At 44.3% G+C, this 22795-nt stretch overlaps 1 protein-coding gene across 7 annotated transcripts in view; it reads right to left on the bottom strand.

The window, feature by feature from the left end:
• Positions 1-22795, bottom strand: part of HS3ST5 (heparan sulfate-glucosamine 3-sulfotransferase 5) — a 247231-nt gene that overhangs the window by 150396 nt on the left and 74040 nt on the right. For 5 of the 7 annotated variants that reach the window (XR_013225070.1, XM_077301627.1, XM_077301619.1 and 2 more), the window contains exon 2: positions 1620-1821. The exons of the other annotated variants lie outside the window; for them this stretch is intronic. The gene's annotated coding sequence lies outside the window, so the exon portion shown is untranslated. The remainder of the gene's footprint in view (positions 1-1619; positions 1822-22795) is intronic. 7 annotated transcript variants of the gene reach the window in all.

Here is a 22795-nt window from a genome sequence, read left to right as displayed (position 1 = left end):
TATAATATACAAGGCAAATGGACTTTAAAATAATTATTCTGTGTCCAGTACTCAACGCACCCTGTTAGTCAAATCCCTGGTCCTTTAACTAAACATATATTTAGGAAGCATTATGAAATGTAGCCTTATTTTATTTAGCAATTTTCAATTTAAATAACTTTGCTTAGCATGAAAACCTTTCTTACAAATGTCATGACAATCAGAAACAAAGCTCAATGTGGAGCCACACTCATGTATATTCTCACTCAAGAACTGCAGTCTCAAATGGTAAATTATATGTATGAATGGTCTTTCACCTCTATAGTATCAGACACTAAACTTCCATGTCCACTCAGACAGTCTCTAAACACTGCACATTCATGTGGGAATGAAAACTGATTATTTTACATTTTCAGTTACTGGGTTTGTTTCTATCAGCTAGTCTTCTTAACATCATCTCTCATCTATTTCCCTTTAGAAATTCAAATCAGAATAATTATTCCACAGGACATCTCCCTAGTAATCTATTTTTATTTATACTCCTATGTCAAACGGAGGACATAGATAGACATCTTTCAATATTTTTAAAGTCAATGGGATGATAAAACAGACCATTATACTGTCTTTGTCATTTGGCAATGGTACACTGAAAAAATCATTATTTTTAAATTATTCAGAAAGTTTCAGAGAATATGTTTGTTAAAGTTTTTTCTTTAAAAGATAAACATGTATACAAAATCAATACTAATAACAATAGGATTCCAGTAAAACCGCCCAGAGCCGTAGGGAAGGGTGGTATAAAAATATAAATATAAATAAATAAATAAAGTTGTAACATAATATATGAATTGTACGTTCAAGCTAAAGCTAAAGGGTACAATATAATGATGTATATTGAAATTATATTGTGTGTTCAAAATTTGAAAAATAGTTGCAAAGGGGAGGGGATACTTGCTAATCCACTATAATGAGATTCCCACACATGAAATAAAACAAATACACCCATTTTACTTGATCTGGGCAGGATGATACAATATTTGAGAATCCCCAAGGATAAAAGGAGATAAACACAACACTTACTTCTGATCAGACACAGGCCAGAGAAAACCCCCCAAAGTCCAAAGGTTTGTAATTGAGATAAGTGGACTAGAGGGAGATCACGTACCAGACCTTCTGTGTATTCTTCTCTGCCTGAGTTTACCTGGTGGCCTCATTAAACTAGTTTTTGATACACATATCCCACATGATTAGCATAATTAATCTCCTCATGAACACAGTTTGTTGTCCCATACTTTACTGTTTGCTTATCAAGTTCTGAACTCAGTACAAACATAGATATTTTTTATTTCCTTGGTGTACACAGCACTTCATATTTTGCATTCAGGTCACATTCATGTCTGGATACAGAAAGACAAATTTGTTGAAATCACAGAAACCTTTTTTTCCAGCAGCAAAGTTGTACCATACCATTCTTGCCAGAAACAGAGGTTGCTGATTTTTCACTCTTAAAGCACAAATAATGCCATATATTACTAATATATGCTAACCATAAATGGTCATAAACTCCTTTCCCTCAACTAGTAATTTATACACAAAAACAAATATTGCTGAAATGTTAGGCTTTTAAAGACTCCACCAACCTTTTTATCCTTATGCACATCCAGAAGATCTGGTACATCTACTTTAAACCAGTTTTTTTCAAAGAAGAAATTATGTCTACTGATCTTCAGTGTTCAGATGCTTTCAGAGTTTATGGAGGAGATCAGGGATATGATAGAAAGGCTCCAGATGCAAAACGGATGACTAGCCATGCATTCTCAAATGTGATCCCAATTCTTAAACCTGTAAAAAAAAAAACTATTATAGTTCTGAAAGCTATAAAATTTCAGTTTGTTATGTAATGCATTACAGCCATAACCATGTTACTGTTTTTAAATGTATAATTAACTTTTAAGTAATTCACCTTACTGCACAGTAACTAAACAAACTAGTAACTAAAGACAATGAATTAGAAGCAGATTATAAACTGGCAATTTCTACCAATGTCCACATTGTTCTAAAGACTACCCTTATGTTATTTCTAAAGGTCCCCCATTTCAAATGAACAGCATTTTATTGAGATCAGTGGGCTGCGTATAGGGCAAGGCAGGAAAGTTTCAGTCTAATGTTGGAAAATTTAATCAAATTGAGCTTAGGGATAGGCATGAACCAGGGTATAAACCAAAACTCCCCATGAAAATTGACTGGTTCATGCTGCAGGAAAGAAGAAGAGTTGGGTCTTATATGCCATTGTTCTTTACCCGAAGGAATCCCAAAGTGGCTTACAAAAGCATTCCCTTTCATGCTGCTCTAGCTGGGCACACTGAGGGGCAGTCCAGATGGCTACACTCTTGGCTAGTAAGCCAAGCCCAAATCGCATACCGAGTAGCACAGTCAGAGTCCAGTCTGGGTCTTAGCACTACCTGTGGCCGACAAAGTCCAAGGGAGAGATGAAGGGGGAGTCAAGAAGCAAGCCAAAGTCTGGAAATGGGGAAGCAGAGTCTGAAGCCAAAACAAAGTCCAAATACCAAAGTCATAGCCTAAGAAGCCCTAGCAGAAGTCAGGAAATCAGAGATCGGCAGAGCTTCACTGAAGCAAAGGTAGGTCAGGAACCACAGTCAACCAGGGATAGGTGGGCTTGTGCACAGGTTGCACCAATGATGGGGGCTGTTTTTGCCTTGCTTAAGTGCAGTTTGGCTAAGGAATTAAGTGGCTGCACCTGGGGACTCAATTGTCCTCCAGCGAAGCTACCCCAGCGGGGCCCCATTTAGCTTGACAGCTGCTCTGAGCCTGTTGCTCTGGTGGTGAGATGTCAAGTTGCTCCTTCTGCATTGTCTTCTGCACTCTGGTGAGCTGTCTGGCCTGGGGAGGTGTGTGTTGCCTCTGGCTGGGTTGATGCTGGGCAGAGGGCATGGTGTCCACCTGGCTGGGACCTTGCTGTGTGTCCCTGTCAGGATTTTGCTTGTCCAGCAGCATCTTGCTGCTCTACTCCTGCTCTTCCTCATCCTTGTGCTCTGAGAGGAGCAGCAGCAGAGCTCCTGGTGCAAGCACAGATGCAGTCTCTGGAAGGGGGGGGGGCATGACCCCTTTCCTCTTCCCACAACATACACCCTGTGAGGAAGGTGAGGCTGAGAGAGCCCTGATATTACTGCTCAGACAAAACAACTTTATCAGTGCTGTAGTGGTTGTAAGTGGGGGAGGAGCACAGCCTCAAACCAGGCTTACCAGATTAGAAATTGGCACTCCTAACTACTACACCAAGCTGCCCCCCTCCCAATATTTCCTGGACCTTTGTTTGGTTAGTTGAGGGTTTCAGCTGTTAGCTATTTCAGGCTGACAGCAGATGGGTACGCTTGCCCCACTGTGACATTTACCACACTGGTGGCACTGCAGCACCGCTGGGTGTTTGCAATGGGGCAGTTTTCCCCACCACTTCCTACATCCCCAAGGGGGGCTGTTTTCGGCAGTGCACCGCATCTACCCTGGATTTCTGCCTCCAGATGAGGCAGCAGAAGCAGAAAGATTCAACTGTGCTGGGGGAGGGTAGCAATACTGTGTTTCTAAACAATAACAAAAAGTCCCAGGTGGCTTGGTGGTACTGTGAGACGAGCTTCAACAGACTGACTCTTCCCCTGCCACATGGGCCTACTCCAACCGAGGCCCTGGGGGGCAAAAAGGCAACAGAGGACCCAGAGCAAAATAGCAACAGAGTCATGAGGCAATGAAGGACCTGAGTTGGGCCATGACTGGCATGGGCCCGGCTTGCCGACAATGTCATACAGAACTGGGAATTAGTCTCACCACCAGACAATAAGTAAAGTGGGGCTAATTCCCAGTGCAGAAAAGGTCTGTCAGGCTAAAATGACTGCAAGCCATTTCAGCAATCGATTTCATTTCCACCATCCAAGTGAGGGGAAGCGAAAGGAACCACTAAAATGGCTGCCAGCCATTTCAGACTGACAGCAGATGGGTGTGCCTGCTTTTAAGAAGGAGGGAGCAAAATCAATTGCTGAAATGGCTCACAGCCATGTTAGCCTGACAGCAAGGTGGATGCACCCATCTGCTGTCATCTTGGAATAGCAGGTAGCCATTTTAACCATCTGTTTCACTTCACCTTACTTGGAATTGGGGAGCAAAACAGACCAGCCCAACCTGAGGCTTTGGCTAGGTTTGGTTCAGGTGTTTAGTTTGAGAACACTCACCAAACCAGAATTTTCTGCTTCATGATCATCCCTAATCCGTCCGAACAGAAGGATCACACTCATATGTTCTGATCCAGTTAGAGCAAGATGTACACATTCCTTCATGGACTCAGATACAAAAGGGTACTCTATGCATGGACTGAATTTCTGCATCAAACAATGACTTCAGTTATCTCTCCTCTAACAAGTGATCACCCTATGTCCAAGGGTGAAAGCCTTATGCCTAACAGCAATTTCACATAGGTCAGTGCTAGCAAAAGAATCATTAGTTCCTCTAGCTATTTTCTGTATTGTATGATGCTTGTGATAGTCACACCTCTGACACTCATTGACTCAGCTAATACACCGTGACTTAGAAGGTTATGGTGCTTAAGAACCAAGGAAGCTGCAGCCCAGAACTTCAGTATTAAATGTCAGGGAAAGTTCTCTCCTTTAAATGGCAATGTTCCCCTTTAAAGGAAGTCAGAGTTCTTCACTTTTAATAGTTTCCAAAGTACAAAGTTAGTCTCCTAAAATAATCCTTTATTTAATGCATCCAGATCATCCCTAACACTCTCGTGTTCATGGAAACACTAATAGGTCTGCTCAGCTTCCTAGAATAATCACAGTACAAGAATCCCTCTAAAAGCACCTAAGTGCTTTTAAAAGAGGAACAGAAATAGTTGTATGAACCACCTGCCATAATGCTACATGTTCTACATTTAACACAGAAATCTTTGAACATGGCAGATAAAAATAGATGTCACGCCAAGGAAATTATAAAATAATATATACCACAGTTTATGCTCTATTTTTTAATTAGTGTAAATTTGCTATCTAGCTGGCTGTGAAAGATTACTACTTCCAGAAAAAATACTCTGTGTTACAAATGGTTTTATATTGATTGCTTTCACATGCATTCTACAGGATTGTGTGTTGGTTGAGTTTAAATATGCAAAAGGAAAGTGTACTAGAGTGCTTTAAAAGATAAAATAGTTTCATTTAGAAGAGAAATGACTTTGTATAGAAAGAGAAGGGAGAGAGCAATCTGCTGGTACTGCCGGGAGACCCTACCAGTGAAGACTGTGCTGAGGATCAGGGCCAGCCCAATCCTCCAGGTGTCGAGCAGCTTGATCCCAGCAAGGCTGATGCCCAGCCCTATGTTCCAGTCTATAAAACCCCAGGACAAGATCCCATCTAGCCCTGAGGACTCGCCAGAGTGGCAGCAACAGCACCGCCAGGCCAATTTGACAGCTGTCAGAAGATCAGCATGACTGGCAGCATGCGGTCAGGCTAGATGGGGCCCAGCTGTAACCCCTTCCTCTGATGAGGATTAGGTCCAGCTGCAAGCCCCCTGTCTGAGGACTGCTTCATTCCGCACTGGTGTATTTTAGGAGAACCTTGAGGCAAGGTCCTCTGTGAGTCCAGCACGTGTGTTTCCCTGCCCATCTTCCCAGATGCTTCCATGTTCCAGTTTGCTTTAGCAAAGCTCTGCTCAACTGTCTCCTGATCCCCAACTTCAGTGTTGACTTCTGACTTTGTTCCCAGCTCCTGCCCTCAGCTTTGGCAACTGACTCCATCCCCAGCTCCTGACCTCAGCTTGCTCCTTGACAGTGTTCCTGGCTCTCGACTCTGGTCTGGCTTTTGATTCTCCTCCCAGCTCCTTGACCAGCTCCTCTCCATTCTGCCCTCCTTGGTGAATTGTCTCCCTTTGGTTGAGATTTGTGGGACTAGATTTTGAACCTGCCTGCCAATTTAGTCTCACCAAGGGTGTAATTAACCAGTAACCGGTGTGGTACCTGCCAGGACAGCACAATCAGGAATTTCCTATTCTAACTATACTAAATACACATCTCCTCCAATGCCCCCTGTATGTTGTTGTTATATGTTGTTGAATCATGCATACATACTACAGATCTTGCATATCCAAAGCATGAGATCATTTATGATGATTATACTAGTAACACAAATTCATACCACAATTAATTGATTGTATTTGAAGAACTGTTATTATAACCTGATTTTTTAAAAAAAAGAAAAGCACATTATACAAATATTTAACCTCTGCTTTTAAAAAACAGTTCTATGAAATTATATGCAGTCTTCTTATATTCAGTCCAAAGAAAATAAGACTATTAATGGAAGGTTGTGGCCTGTAGACCTTGAGCAAAATTCATGAAGGAACGTTCTTCCTTTCAACTTAACAATATCTTCCCATTCCCATCTCCAGGTCACTCGCTGAAACTTGTTTCAGCAGCACAGAGATACAAGCCTCCAGTTAAGACCTGGGAATCCCCTGAAATTACAGTTCATCTCCAAACCATAGTGGTTAGTTCTGTTGGAGAAAATGGATGCTTTGGAGTATGGACTTTTATTTTTATTATTATTCCATCCTCCACTGAGGCTCAGGGTAGTTTACATGGAACTGGAGAAAAAACAGTACAGATAACATAAATTGAAAAATAGTGATACAGTCGCAACAGGAGAACAATAAAATAATGGAACAAACAGGGTGAGAACATCCATTTAATTGTAACATACTGAAGGCCCTGTGGGATGGACATGTCAGTGGTGGTTTTCATGGGAGTGAGACTCAGGGGCCAATGGGAAATGATTGAATTCAGGTCAACCTCAACCAAAAGCCTGGAGGAAGAGCTCCCTTTTGCAGGTCCTGTGGAACTGTTTAAGCACCGTTAGGAACTTGTTCCACTAGGTGGGAGCCAGGATGAAAAATGCTCTGGCCCTGGCTGAGGTCAAGCGAGCTTCGTTGGGGCCAGGGATCACTAGGCAGTTGGTAGTGGCAGAGTGTAAGGCTCTTTGAGGGGTGCAGGCAGAAAGGCGATCCCTTAGGTACTGCGGATGGCCTTAAAGGTGATTACCAGAATCTTAAGCCTGATCCGGAATTAGACTGGAAGTGTAGTTGTTGCAGGATGAACCAAATATGGGACCTCCATGGTGTTGCTGTGAGGACCCTGACTGCAGCATTGTGGTCCAGTTACAGTTTACAGATCAAGGTTAAGGGCAGGCCTATGTAGAACAAGTTACAGAAGTCTAGTCTAGAGGTGACTGTCACGTGGATCACTGTGGCTAGGTGTTCTGGGGCCAAGTAGGGAGCCAGTAGTCTGGCTTTGCAAAAATGGTAGAATGCCAGCCATGCTACTTGGATAACCTGAGCCTCCATAAAGAGCGAGGCATCTAAAACCACATGCAGGTTCCTGGCGGAAAGAGCTACTGATAGCTGCACTACATCCAGGTTGGATAGGCACACTTCCTCACTTGGGCCTTTCCTGCCCAGCCATAGGACCTCCATCATGGAAGGGTTGAGCTTCAGATGACTCTGGTTGAGCCATCTCATTACTGCTTTCAGGCAGTTGGCTAATTCTTTTGGGGCAGAGTCAGGGTGGCTGTCCATCAGGAGGAAGAGCTGGGTGTCATCAGCATATTGGTGACAACCCAGCCCAAACCTCCATACCAGTTGAGCAAGAGGGTGCATAAAGATATTGAATAGGATTGGAGAGAGGAACTGCTCCTTGAGGGACTCCACATGTAAGCTGGTGGTGGCTTGAGGAGCTCTCTATTATTGCTATCCCCTGTCCGCAATCCCAGAGAAAGGATATCAGCCATTGAAGGGCAGTGCCTCTGATCCTGGCATCAGCAAGGTGGTGACCTAGAAGTTCATAATTGACTGTGTCAAATGCTGCTGAGAGGTCTAAAAGTATGAACAGTGCTGACCCGGCCCAGTCTAACTGGTGACCGAGGTGATCCATCAGGGCAACTAGCACTGTCTCTACCTCATGGCCAGGTCAGAAACCTGACTGGAATGGGTTTAAGATTGAAGATTCTTGCAAGAATGCTGATAGTTGGACCCCACTGAGGTTCCTATCCTCTCCAAATTTCATCCCCTAGAGGAGTTCTCAACTGGGATCTGAAAACACTAGCCCTCTACACAACCCTACAAGAGTAGGGGAAAAGAAGAAATGAAGAGAACAGACTTATGGACCATTGCAAAACATTCCTGCGGTATATAATCCTTCCTAAACTGAAGAAATGTCCTTGTACATGGAAACTTATTCTTAACCATGGTTCCTCTATATATTTGTGAAACAGCCAAAGAGTGTTGGAACGTGTCCGGCTGTCCAGGTTGGAATAGGGCCCTGCCCCTACAGCTCCTGCCCTCCCACCCTGGATTCTAACCACATTCCTCTCAGACGCGCCAAAGACAGAGAGAGACACACAGAGCCCTCTCTCTCCTATCGCTTCTGCCTCAAGGGAGGCAGAGAGAAACCCAGAGAGAGCTGCCCCAAGCTGCTGACCAGTACCTGCTGCCCTCCTAAGAACAATCCCTCATCTCCTGCTATGGCTCTTGCTATCACGGAGAGAGAGACACAAAGAGAGCTGCCCCTGTTGCGATGGAGGGAGAGAAAGACAGAGACAGAGAGCTGCCCCAAACTGCACGCCAGCTCTGCTTCCCTCCTAAGAATGAACCCTAATTACCTGCTATGGCTCCTGCTGCCACAGAGAGAGAGAGACACAGAGAGAGCCGCCCCTGCTGCGGAGGGAGAGAAAGCCAGAGAGCTGCCCCAGATTGCACACCCGCTCTGCTTCCCTTCTAAGAACGAGCCCTAATTACCTGCTATGGCTCCTGCTGCCACAGACAGTGAGACACAGAGAGAGCCGCCTCTGCTGTGATGGAGGGAGAGAGAGAGAGAGAGAGAGACAGAGAGCTGCCCCAAACTGCACACCATCCCTGCTTGCCTCCTAAGAAGGAGCCCTAATTACTTGCTATGCCTCCTGCTGCGAGGCACACCAAGAGACGCGCAGGGAGAGGGAGAGAAAGAGACACACAGAGAGATCGGCACCTCCCGGTGTCCTTTGGGTCCTAGCGCCCATTGCATTCCTGGTTGCAATGGGCTTTCTTGCTAGTGCCTTGAATAAAATTTTGTTTGCTTTACAGGTGCCACTGAATTAAAATTTATTCTGTAATGTTCAAAGTGAGCTAAGTATGTGTCCTAGCACTTGACACTACAACCATACTAATTAAATTACCCTGCTATTCCCTCATTATCTATTATAATCTGACCTGTCTTGTAACAATCTGCAAGTCAGGACAATTTTCTCTACCTCCAGTTTAGTTATATTATAATATCATTTCAGTCTAAATCTTGTCAACTTTAATTATATTTACTGCAGTTTCTGAATGTTGTTTTACAATAAAAATTCTGAATGAACAGTTCTAATTTCATCTGATGAAGCAATAGCATAGCTACCGTTTCTTTGTAGTCTTCTGTCAGTTCTGTTAAGGTTGCCATCATCAGAATGAGAAATTCCTGGATATTTGAGGGTAGAGCCTGAGGAAGTAGGGCCATAGTCATGGGTGGGCAGGGTGGTGTGGTGTCCTTCTCCCAATTTGTCCTTCCTGCCCTCCAGGACCCCTGAACTAGCCCCCACACTTGGTGGCATCCTCTCACCACACTGCCAGGGTGAAGAAGCTAAAGGAAGCCAGTGAGACAGAAGACCTGGGGAGGAAGGAGGTTGTGCCCGATGAAGGCAGAGCCTAAAGACCTGGCAGTGGTGGAAACTAAGAACAGCACACCTGCAAGCACATCCTCTCTGTGCAGCATCAGGGAGAAGAAGCCCTTCCTTCTCACTTAATCCTCCTCCAAGCTATTGCCTCCAGTATCTCCCTCCCACATGAGACTGCAAACAAGGCCACAGGTGAGTCATAGGCTCCCTCATTCTTGTTCTACTTTCTGACTGGAGTGGATTCTGGTCTGGTGGCTAACCATGTTGGTCTGAGCAGAAGAACATTAAGGTCCTGTGGCACCTTTAAGACCAAGTACGTTTAATTCAAGGTATACCTTTTTGTGTGCATGCACACTTCTTAAAACACAGTGAAATTGAGGTAATTCAGCAGTTTCCTTTTCCCTTCTGATCCTGAAGTTCCTTTGTAATAAACAGCTACTTTAAGATCACCTATTGAATGTCCTGGAAGGCTGAAGTGTTCTTCCACAGGTTTATCAGTCCTGTGATTATTGATGTCAGACTTGCATTCAGTTATCCTTTGGCAGAGAGTTGGACCTGTTGTTGGCATTTAATCGCATATGCAGCGCTAGAAGATGAGCATGTAAATAAGCTTCAGATGATGTAGTTGATGTTGTTAATTCCACTGACGGGTCTGGGTATATTTGGCTGCAAAGTCGGCATTTGGGTTTATTGCGAAGTCTGGTACCAGCCTTCATATTCAAATTAGATGTTGTATTATTGTGGGTGAGGAGTTGTACCATTGCCTAATATTGTTTTTTAAATGCTTATAATTTCCATTACTCCAACATAAATCTTTTGAATTCTGTTTCCTCTTGCAATTTGTCCCAAGGTAGAAGGATTAATATTTGCATTAGCTCATAGGTATAGTTATTACCATGCATAATGAAGGTTAATTTAAAAATAAAGCACCAAGTTTACTTTAATGTTTTTTTTATTACAGGAATCCCAGCAATATTCATTTATGCAATAATCAATGGTTAGGCACTAAAGGAAACAGAATGACTGAAAATTACTGTGTTTTTTAAAACAGAGTTGCGGTTTACAACTGTTGAATGTGCTGCTCTAGAACTTTTGATGAAAAGGCACAAATATGGGGACAGGGACAAAAATGTATTTGTTACCAATATATAATAGTGTAGGTAGAAAAGATACTGCACATTTTGGAAAAAAGCAAAACAGTGTTTCAAATGTTTCAAAAGGATTTCAGTAATAAAAGACTGTATAAATTCCAGCCTATACTTGTGATCAGTGGTCCCCAAACCCCGGGCCGTGGCCCGGTGCCGGGCAGCGAAGACCTCGGCACTGGGCCGCGGTTCCCTCTTCCCGCCCCCCCACACAGCGAGAAGCTCGCCAGGCTGCGAGTAAATCGGCCGCCAAAGCGGCCGATCAGCTTGCGGCCCGGCAAGCTTCTTGCTTTGGGAGGGGGCGGGAAGAGAAGCTCAGATGACAATATTTGCATTTAAACTATATTGAGAATAGTATTTATTTGCATTTGACTTCATAAAGATATTTATACACCTCCAGCAGAATGGATGTGTTCAATAAAGTATTCACAATGTTGTATATTATTTAAATCCAAGGACAATTGGTGGATAGAAATTATTTAATTAAAAACATCTGAGTTGTGGCAAACTCAATCTCCAGACGACTCAGACTAAAGTGGGAGTGTGTGGAATACAACCCTTGCTTGGGAGCCACAGATTTTTGCCTGGGGGGGGGGAGGTTATATTATGGGGTGAGGAATTCAGAAGTGCACTTTCTGAAGGAAGGAATTTTAAATAGTCAAAATAATTTAAAATTTTAAATGTTGAAGGATGCAGTGTTTCTCCTTTCATTCTTTATTCAATATGTGGAACTTTAAAAAAATCATAATTCGGACTTGCATATTGAATTCTCATTTAGCAATCTTTAACCGCTCCTGCGGTTATATAAAAGGGTAAGGCCACCTGGGGAGGAGTTAGAGTGGGCCCTGTCCAGGATAAAAACTCAGAGGGCCCAATCAGGAGCCGCGAAGCGGCTCCTGATTGGGCCCTCCGATTGTCCATCCAGGGCTAAGCAGCCAACGGGGAGGCACGCGAAGCACCTTCCTATTGGCCCTCACCAGGACAGACCAAAATTCCATTCACCCAGCCCAGTCTGGCTGCCAGTCTGCTCCTGACCACCGCAGGGCGAGGAGGTCAGTAGGGCTTCCAAGGGGAATGAGAACAGAGGCTGTGCCAGCCCTTTTCGCCCCAAGGCTGTCCTAACTGTCATGTCCAACTGCAAATTGCCTCAGAACCCTGACAGAGCTGGCAGGAGGCTGCTGAGTGCGCTCCCTCCCCCTCCCCCCCCTTCAGGCCTGCTGCGAAGGAGCCTCTGACAGGCCCTGACTGAGGGGAGGGGGGCGTTTCCAAGAGCAACGCAGGGGAGCCTGAGGGCCTTCCTTTTGAGGGGGGGGGAGACTTTCCCCTTCTGCCAAACAGTTGCCTGACAGGGAGCCCACAGAAAAGCCCCTTGTCACTTAAAATACTACTCTGGCCATGTGTCTTTCTTCTTTGCAACTCTGCAGGTTTGAGGAAACTGCACAGCATTATTCTGCAGAGGAAACTGGCTCTTTTGTCTCCTGTTTCATCTGCACAACAACCCTGTGCAGTAGGCCTCAACATTCAACCCCATGCCCTTACAGACTGGACAACTCCTCCCCTTCCTCTTCCCACTGCCAAGCTCTAGCGCCAATTGTATTCTTGGAGACAACGGGCTTTGCCCCTAGTAGTTCAATAAACTGGCTCTTTTGTCTCCTGTTTCATCTGCACAACAACCCTGTGCAGTAGGCCTCAACATTCAACCCCATGCCCTTACAGACTGGACAACTCCTCCCCTTCCTCTTCCCACTGCCAAGCTCTAGCGCCAATTGTATTCTTGGAGACAACGGGCTTTGCCCCTAGTAGTTCAATAAACTGGCTCTTTTGTCTCCTGTTTCATCTGCACAACAACCCTGTGCAGTAGGCCTCAACATTCAACCCCATGCCCTTACAGACTGGACAACTCCTCCCCTTCCTCTTCCCACTGCCAAGCTCTAGCGCCAATTGTATTCTTGGAGACAACGGGCTTTGCCCCTAGTAGTTCAATAATGCCTACATTTTCTTGTTAGAAAATGGACAGGTTCACAACTAGATGTGGACACCAACAGTCACTCAATATCAAGTGCTGAACAATGGTATAGTAGAAGTATAAGCATGACAGTTTTGTACAGATAGATAATGGGCTCCTCTCTACTGTGCTAAACTGGCCCTTTACGAAAAAGTTTGACCTTCTAACAAAATATTTCTATCTACAGGCCTGGGTGGTTAGGGTTCTAGAGGAAGTAGATGCCATAGCATCCCCCATCCAAGCAGCCATTTTCTCCAGGGGAAATAATGTCTTTAGTTATAAATTGGTTGTAATTCTAGGATATTGCCAAGCCCCACTTAGGGGCTGTCTACCCAAATCCTGATGGGAGTCCAGTATAATTGTTTATTTGTTATAATCATCTAGAACAAAAAATCCAACAAACTGGCAGTGGTGGTCCTTGTGCATGGGCTGCATTAAAGTACTTGGGCTATGTATTAAATATAATTTTATATCTTCAGATATCATTAAGCCATTCCAGCACCCAGGGGCCAATATAGGTACTAGACCTGCATATAACTAGTACTTTATATAGAAACATGCAGCTATTATGTTTTCTGCAAGAGGTGTGGAATAAGGTAGAGAAAGATGTGGGGGTGGGGGTGTATTTGCATGCATGCATATGTGTGTCTGGAACATCTAGTAACAGTAATATTCTGTAGTAGCTTTATATTTACAACATTTTATCATCCATTTATTACTTAGGTGCCACATTTAATACAACTTTATTTTAAAGGATTCAATTCCTTTGCATGCATGCATTGTTTAAACTCAGTTCATTTGTCTTCTTTTCATATTACTATGCTTGTCAGCCATTCTTTATTACATTTGTTATGAATGATCCTAGTTGACCTTTACTGCTTCATCATGGATTTCATGCCGAGCCCCTGAGAAGGCAGGGATAGCTGATTTTTTAGTAATACTTTTTGTTAATACTTTTATTTTGGTAATAACATTTATCTCCCTTTCTACTGTGGAGTTTCCAGAGGTGCTGAAGGGGGCAGTGATTTGCCCCTTACTGAAGAAACCATCGCTGGACCCTGGGGAGTGTCTCTCTCCCCCACGTTAATATCTACATGTGCCCTCTGGCCCAGCTGGTCTGGAATTATGGGATGGGCAGCCATCAATATACAAATGGCATCCTGCTCTATCTACTGTTGGACAGCTGCCCAACTCCCCCCCTGGATACATTTGCCAGATGTTTGGAAGCAGATGTTTGGGTCATCTAATTGCGGCCTGGATCAAGTTCAACATTTTGGTCTTAACCTTTAAGGCCATTTGCAGTCTGGGCCCCATATATCTGCAGGACTACCAATCTTTTTATGCCCCCAACAGGGCATTCCACTCTATGGGTGTGAATCTGTTAAAGATCCCTGGCCCGAGGGAGGTTTGTCTAGCCTTGGCCAGGGCCAGGGCCTTTTCAGTCTTGGAAACCTAGTGGAATGAGCCCTGGCAGAACTTTCTCAGTTCCTAAGGGCCAGAGCTCACTTGAGACCAACAACCCTGTGAGTCAGTTAGTGTGTGAGAGAGTAACTGCCCCAAGTTCATCCAGTTCATGACAGAGTGGGGATTTGAAGCTGGGCCTCCTAGACATGACCTTATCACTCTAACTGCTGTTACTTGCTGGACCCTTTCTATGCAAATCACTTACATAATAAACTGATGTGGAGACAGAAATACATGAAACTCCTGTAATCAGTTTTACCAGTCTTTCACAAAAATCCAGCAGGCCATTTGCTTCAACAGGTCTTTCTGAAGGCACTTCTTATTTAACTGCTATACATGCATGTGCAGCCCTATGGCTGTAGGTTTGCTAGCACCAGATTTAAAGGGTGGAGACGGAGTTTGAGGAAGGAAGGCATTTCAATGGATTATAATCAGTGCCCGTTTATCCATATAGTACTTGAAGCAAGTTCCATGGGCCCAGCAGTTCAAGGGTCCCCACCCCTGCCTTGCTGGCAAAGCCCCTGCATTGATTGACAGAGAGCTTGCTGGAAAGCGCACACAGAGAGAGCTTATGCACATACTTCTGACACCCTTCTGCACCACTGGCTTCAACTGAGGCAAGGAGCCTCATTGCCTGGATTGTCAAACTGCAGAGAAGGAGTTGGAGATCTGGGGCAGTTTTTAAATTCCATCCCGTTAAACACTTTGAAGGGATTTCTTCATTGCAGTGTTACAGAAGATGGGCTTTGTAGCCTTCCTTTTTCAAAAAGTGGAGTTTCCCTCCACTCCTAATCAGGCTTCAGTTAACTCTTTGCTATCCATTTTAGTACATTCACACACACACACAGGCACAAAGCACAACAGGAGAAAAGGGGAGGGAATGCTCTGGTGGCAGCATGTGCTACATTTTGATGGCCTCCACCATGGCCTGCCAAATTACAAGGCAATCCACTTTTAAAGAAACACACTCCCCCACAAGAAAACTCTTGAAGGAAATGCCAGAGTGTCCCCCTGCGCAGATCTGGAATAGCCACTGAAGGCAGCCCGGGGGGGGGGGGGGTTGTGGGCAGCTAGGAGCTGCTGGTGTCAGTTGAGGCAGGAGGGCACTCTCTGAACTGCAGTGAGTAGCTGACACATGTAAAAGGATCCATGGGAGAGACATTAATGGTCTGGAACTGGAATTACAGCCCTCAAAGAAGATGACAGTTTCTGAGTGTATTCAAAATTTTAAAATTAGGTTGTTTCCTTTTTTATGCTAAGGAAGTTTAAAAATCTGGAAAATACTAGTAAAAGTTTTCAGCAAAGTGAAAGTATCAGTTGTTTCCAAAGTTCCAAACTATTCCTGGGAAGGCTGCCCCACGGTTACTTATACAGCACAAATAACAGCACCAGTTGTGCTCTGCTAGGGCCCTGCTGGCTTTGCTGCTGCTACAGCCCCCACAAATCCTTAAAGCATGCCTGGTTATAATGCCATAGAGTCCACCTTTCAAAGCAGTCATTTTTCACCCCAGATGAACTGATATTTTCTCACCTGGAGTTCAGTTGTAATCCCAGATCTCCAGCCACCGCAAGGAGGTAATGGCAACCCTATATGGGTGAAGCAAGTAGCTTTTCAGAATTCCTCCCCACAACCCCTCACAAAACCCACCTCAATAATTCTACTAAAAACATGGGACTTCCTAACATGCAGTTGTATGTTACATCTCCTCTTCCCTTTACGTTAATAATGGTTTACAAGTATGAAAAAGTATTGCTGCTGAAGCACAAGCTAAATATTTTAAAAGAAAGTGCACAATGTCTTTATATGCATTATCCTTTCTTCTAAATAGACTGCCATTATATTTAAAAGATTATCTATGCTTTAGAAAAGAAGCTTTCTTTTCCCCCAAGCAAAATCCTGAATTTGTATTTAAGAGGCAAGTTAAGCTGATATGAGTGGAAAGTAGACTGAATTTTAAACAAGATCCCCCTGTTTTTCCTGAAGTAGTTTTAGCTCAGTGTACATAAATAAGTCGATATTTAAGCAGATACACAATGCAATTCAATGAGGGCCATTTCGCACGGCTTCAAAATAGCACAATGGTTGCTAATTGGAAACGCTACTAATTTGCCATAACCCACGACGTCGTAGACAATCTGCAACAATCCTGAAACCGACCCGCAAAAAGCGCTTCGTTGTAGCGCTTTCAGGGGAATCCAGAAAAGTGGATTCACCCTCCGGATAGCGATACACTCCTGCAACCAATCTGCAACAGTAGCGCTAAAGACCTGTGCGTTACCATTGTTGCTGGTTCTTCAAAGTCCCTCCCCCTGGCTCTCTCCTCCAAACTTCCGGCGAAGCGATCGCCATTTTTTTTTCTCTGAGCGAGCGGGGATAAATGCACCAGCGAGCCTCTTTCTGTTTAGAGGCTTCCCTGGCTTCAGTCCTTCACCTTTAGTCACTAAGCACAAACCACATAAAAGCCCGTTTGCTGAAATAAAGTCCCTTTATTTTTTACACATAAATTCAGCCGAAAATCGGGCCCGTGAGAGGGGGGGGGGATTTTTTTTTTATCACTCGAGGCAGCGTGCAAACGATCATACAATCAAACGACAGCTCACATTAGGCAGCTGGATGGGTCTCTCCGTAGCAACGAATCTACCTAGATTCGTTGCTATGGGTCGTTTTTTTTTTAAAAAAAACCTTCCTTAAAGGGAAAGGGGCTGTTTGGGAGCATGCTAACGGCTGCCCATTGGCTGCTTGACGGCCAGGGGCGGGACGAGCTTGGCAATAGCGCTTCCTTTCTAGCGATTTCTGCCGAGACCGGAAGCCTGTGGGAAACGCTAAAAAACGCAACTGATTCCACTACAAAGGCAGGTATGCATAACGACGAATTCCACTATTTTAAATACTTATTTTCAGTTTAATTTGTTGTTTGTAGTAGTAAGTGAATAGTCCCATTTATGACTAGAAACCATTTTATTTTTACAAACAATCCTGGTGAACTCTCAAAAATGCTTAACATACATTTGTGAGCATTGGGTAGGACTCTCGGAAAATACAAACATGCTCATTTCCATACATATCAGTGCCTAGTCCAGGTCAGCTCCCTTCCCAGTTCCTGTTATCACAGGTTAAATTTGCAAAGAGTGGCAAAGCAAAGAAGAGAAACAACTTTCTGTGTGTGTGTGTGTTGAACTGCCCTGTTCTGTTATCTGTCTATTGTGGAGACAAGTAGGCTCACAAGAGCCTTCCTCCATTTTCAACAGCCCTGTGTTGCAGGTTTGACAAACAGAAAACGACTGGCTGAAGTACCTACAGTATACTGCTCTAGCCACCATACAACAATATAAAACCTATAGCTTTCAACAGCTGAAGATAACATCAGTCTTTCTAGGGGGGAAAGAGTGGGAAACCTTCCATGTTTCAACTGCAGCAACAGAGAACCATACTGAAGCAGTTAATATTTTCTATGTTGGCAATTTCATACGTAAAGAGAGCCAAGCACCAGGCCGCTTAAAGAAATAAAATAGCTTTATTAGGAAAAGAAACAACTTTGTAGAGAAAGAGATAAGAGAAAGAGAATCCAAAGTCTAACTGTTCTGTCCATTCATTCTGCTGTTCTGGAAGCAAATAGGAAGGAAGTATGTTCAAAGGAACAGGAAGTCTCCAATTGAGCCAATCAGGACACAGGAATTTCCTAATCTAAATATGCTAATTGTACATCTCCCCCAATGTCCCCTGTAAGATATTTTTCCTTTTGAATCAGGCACACTACAGATCTTGCATATTCCAGTACTAGTAAATAAGCCCGCTGCAGTCAAAATGCAGTGGGCGCTAGCAGGGCACGCCATGAGTGCGGTGCCTACCTCGTTGCAGGAGCTGGGTGGCTGTTGGTCCGTGGGGCAGGCCACAGCTTGCGTCGGCGTCGGCTTGTGGCTGGCTGCGGCGGGGGGGGCGATGTGGCTGCGGCAGCGTCAGGTGGCAGCCTGACATGGCGGGAGGCGCAAAGCGCAAAGAAGCAACTGCTTGCAGTTGCTCGGGGCTGGAAATCGGAGGGACCAATCGGCAGGCGCGATTGGTCCCTCCGATTGTCTGTCCGGGGGAAGGGTTCAATCCGGACCCTTCCTCATCCCGGACACATCCCGCCCATAAAGCCCTTACTGAATTATTTAAGATCCTAAAATGCAACATACCTTAAATCAGTGGTCCCCAACCTTTTTATCACCAGGGACCGATCAACACTTGACAATTTTACTGAAGCCCGGGTGTGGGGGGGGGGTAGTCTTTTGCCGAGGGACGTCGCTGCTGCCGTCTGAGCCCCTGCTCCGCTTGCTTTCCCGCCGGCGTCCCTGAATTTCCACCGCCCGCTGGGGGGCGCTGCCAGCAGCAGCTGTGCAGTGCCACGCTAAGGGGGAGCCCCAGCCATGGTGGCCCTTGGAAAGCACCAAAGGTGAGCCGGCGGCAGAGTGGCAGGGCAGCCCCTGAGGCAGCAGCTGGGGAGGAGGAGTTGCAGCCTGGTACTGACCGGTACTGGTCCCCGGACCAGGGGTTAGGGACCACTGCTTTAAATGCTTCCATGAGCTATCAAAGAATCAGGAAAATTTGAGTTCTCAAATTTAGCTTCTCAAAGGACCTTCTGAGGCAGCATTAATGTCATTTTCAAAAATATGTTGAAGTTCTGCAAACTTTTACTCTATTACACAGAAGAGAAAACAGTATACTACTTTATTGCTCTCTTATCAGTGACCACAGTAAAACAATAAGAATTCAGACTGATTCATTTTCAGATTTTATTTTAGGATATAATGTACCTTTCTCAAAGAGAAACAACCCTAATAGCCACAGTTTTCTCAAACAATATGAACCGGAGATAAGCTGTTTTTTCTGTCCTTCCTGCAGTTTTCTGAAACATATTCACAACTTTATCTACTCTGATTATTCATCCTTTGCCGAAGAATCAACATTTTCTGCAAGAAGATAAACACAAGAAGAAATGGTATACTCTCTCCCATGTTCATGAAGGATGTTGACCTGTAATCTGGAAATCCTGTGATCTGGAAATTCGTCATAGTAGCCCTTCAAAACAATACTAGGTGACTTGTAAAGTAGTCTTGGCCAATGTCTCAGGAATGGCAGCTCCTGTATAATAAATTAGGACATGTACACACAGAGTTTTAGAAAAACCTCAGCATTGCTAACTGATTAATGACATTTTAATTTTTAAAAAAGAGGTACCTCTGGATGCTGGATTCTGAAGGCAAACATACATTTAAAATTATATGGCCATTCTGTTCTTCTGCCTTGCCTATATCACAGCACTGGTTTCCCATTTTAAAATGCTGTGTTCTCTAGGCTGGTGGTCCCCAACCACTGGGCCGCGGCTCCCTCTCCCTGCCCCCCCCCCGCAGTGAGAAACTTCCCAGGCCTCAAGCTTGCGGCCCGGGAAGCTTCTTTTTGCGGGAGTGGGGGGGAGCGGGAAGCACGCCCGCTAGCGCAAATGCGCGTGCACGGCAAGTCTGCAAATGTGCAAGTTGCGCAAACAAGCATGCGCGGACCTGCCGCACGTGGTGCATGCGCACTTGCACATGGGCTGCCACGCATGCACGGCAGCCAGATTGCCCTTTCCCCACCGTTCTGCAGCCTAATAAAGGTTGCAGACCACTAGGCTACTGTTACGCATGTTCTCATGGACCATATCATGTAGATCAAGAGACACAGTCCAGATATTTGTTTTTATTTTTGTACTTATATGGGGTCAGCTGGCCCATGAAAGCTTACAACAGTTTAAAATATACAGAAATATCAAATACATTAAAATGTAACATAAATTAGAGCCCATGAGCATTATCACCAGCAGGTCCATAACTCAATCTAACACCCAGCAGAAGAACTTTGTTTTACAGCCCCTGTGGAATTGAGCTGTTTCCATCAGAGCCCTGAGATCTTCCAGGAGCAAATTTCACCAGGTGGGGCCAGGACCAAGAAGGCCTTGGTTTAAGTCAGGTGGACTTCCTTTGGGCTGGGGACAACTAACCTGTTGGTATTTGAAGAGCAGAGTGCTCTCCAGGATGCATAGGCAGAGAGGTAGTCCCACAGATATGTTGGACCCAGACCACAAATAGCTTTAAAGGTCAAAACAAGTTCCTTGAGTAGGATCAAGGATTCATCCGATAACCAATGCAGTTGCTTCAGCACTGGCTGTTCAAGGTGTTCTAGTTCGAACCCTATCCACTGTGTTTTGTACCAGTTGCAATTTCCAGATCAGGGACAAAGGTAGGTCTACATAGAGACCGTTTATGCACTGGAGGATTCATTCCGGGCTGCAAGCTGGATTTAGTCGTGGCAGGTTGCCCCACCTCTTCCTGCACCCACCTGGGGGAGCATTTGGCCTGGTACACTTCATCCGCCCCCGATTTGTGCTCCTGCATGAGAGCTGGGGCAGTGAGTTTCCCAATGCATAAACGGACAGAGTGAGTTACAGAAGTCTGTGTGGATCACTGTGGCCAGGTGCTCCAGGGCCAAGTAGGATACTAGTAGCCTACCCTGGCAAAGATGGAAGAATGCCAGTTGGGCTACTCTGGAAAGGGAAGTATTAAAGATCATGCAAAGATTTCTGGTGGATTGTATGACCTGAAGTTGCATACCATCCAGGCTGGGCAGATACACTTCTTGATCTGGGCCTTTTCTACCCAACCACAGGACCTCAGTCTTGGAAGGGTTGAGTTTTAAACAACTCTATCACTGCTTCCAAACATCTGGCAAATGTTTGTGGGGGAAGTTGGGTTTGCCATCCATCAGGAGGTAGAGCTGGGTGTCATCCACCCATGGATAACACCCAGCCCAAAGCTCCAGAACAGCTGGGCTAGAGGGCTCATGAAGTTCTGTATTAAAGCCTCACTGCTCTCACAAATCTGTTTCCTAAAATCTGGGCAACAAGAGAAAAGAATATTAGATGACCCTCTTATGAGGTGTGCAATTACTTTACAGTTTCATATCGACAGAGATCTTTCAAGTATCACTGACTCAGGACATAAAAGTAAGCACCGGTACCTTAAATTACACCCCAAAACAAATAACAGCCTGTGAAAAAAAATTGGTATACTGTGTTTTTGGTGGATAGACCTTGATAACAAATGCGCTGCTGCATTTGTGACAGCAAAAGTTTCTAAATTGTCTTCAAGGGCAGCTAAATATAGAACAGTTTAAAATAATTTAACCACAAGTTTACCATTGCATCGACCAACATGCCCAGACCAGATGTTTCCATAAACAGGATGGATTTCTGAATTACACAAACTGGAAAAAAGGATTTATGCTACCACAGTTATTTTTCTATAAGGAAACCTGAGTCTAGTTGCGTGTTCGAGACTAACAAGATTTTCAGAGTGTGAGCTACCTGGCAAAGGGCCTTTCGACGCTGGAAAGCTCATATCTAGAAACTCAAGTTCTACTGGACTCAAATTTAGCTGTTCTATTGCAGACCAACATGACTATCTTCTGAAAGTATTGCAATATTTTAATTATTTTATTCCATTTTTGACCAACCCTTTCAGAAACTTTCAGGGCGGTTTATAGCATTTCTAAATAACATTAGGATTAATTATAGCATTTTTGGCATTCAAGCATGTAAACATTTAAAACACAAAAAACTCTTGTTCATTATAGTTGTTAGTCTCTACTCTTTGGGAGCCATGTTTCCTCTTCAATCCCAGGATGGGTGGTTCTACAGGAAGGGCCCTTAACACTATTTTATACTCATTGGCTCCAACCCAAAACTTGGTGGAAGAGCTCCATTTTGCAGGCCCTTTAGAAATGTGTAAGTTCTTTTAGGGTCCACAGATCTTCTGGGAGCTCTTTCCAACAGGTAGGGGCCAGGACCCAAAAGGTACTAGCCCTGTTTGAGGCCAAATATACATCTCTCAGGCCAGGGATCACCAGCCTGTTGACACTGGTGGAGTCAAACTTTACCTACACCTATATTCTCTGTTGTTTTAAGAATATCATTTTTCCAGAGTTCAGTTAGTTAATGCTGTTAATTTAAAAAGTGGCCAGATTGCAGGTATAAATCCTAATATGTAATATTAAAGCATTACTACCATGTAATATTGGAAACCTTATGCTGCTGAAACAAAGATCTCTTTCCAGCTGTTTACTGATGGCATCCCTGGGTTCCTGCTAATTGGATATACACCAAAGCAAACATATCAGCTAATTTGAGACCATAGTATCAATTAGTTTTAAATAGACTGTGAATATTTATAAAAATAGAACCAATAATGAGGTAAAGCTAGAATAAAAATAACAAATGCACTAAACATTTTGAAGCTCATTGGTGCAATTAATAACTCTGTTGAAATTGGGAACACCTGACAAAAATCTTTCACTGTCATACTATTTATGCAGAAGTGCCACCGTGGCAGCCATTGTGCTCAGCAGGAGAGCACTGGCCTGCCCAGGAACTTGGTGGCTGCAACCC

This window comes from Paroedura picta, chromosome 1 (assembly GCF_049243985.1).
Source record: "Paroedura picta isolate Pp20150507F chromosome 1, Ppicta_v3.0, whole genome shotgun sequence".
Taxonomy (NCBI): domain Eukaryota; kingdom Metazoa; phylum Chordata; class Lepidosauria; order Squamata; family Gekkonidae; genus Paroedura; species Paroedura picta.
Note: the sequence above shows the minus strand (reverse complement) of the source record. Positions and strands in the feature narration are given on the sequence as shown.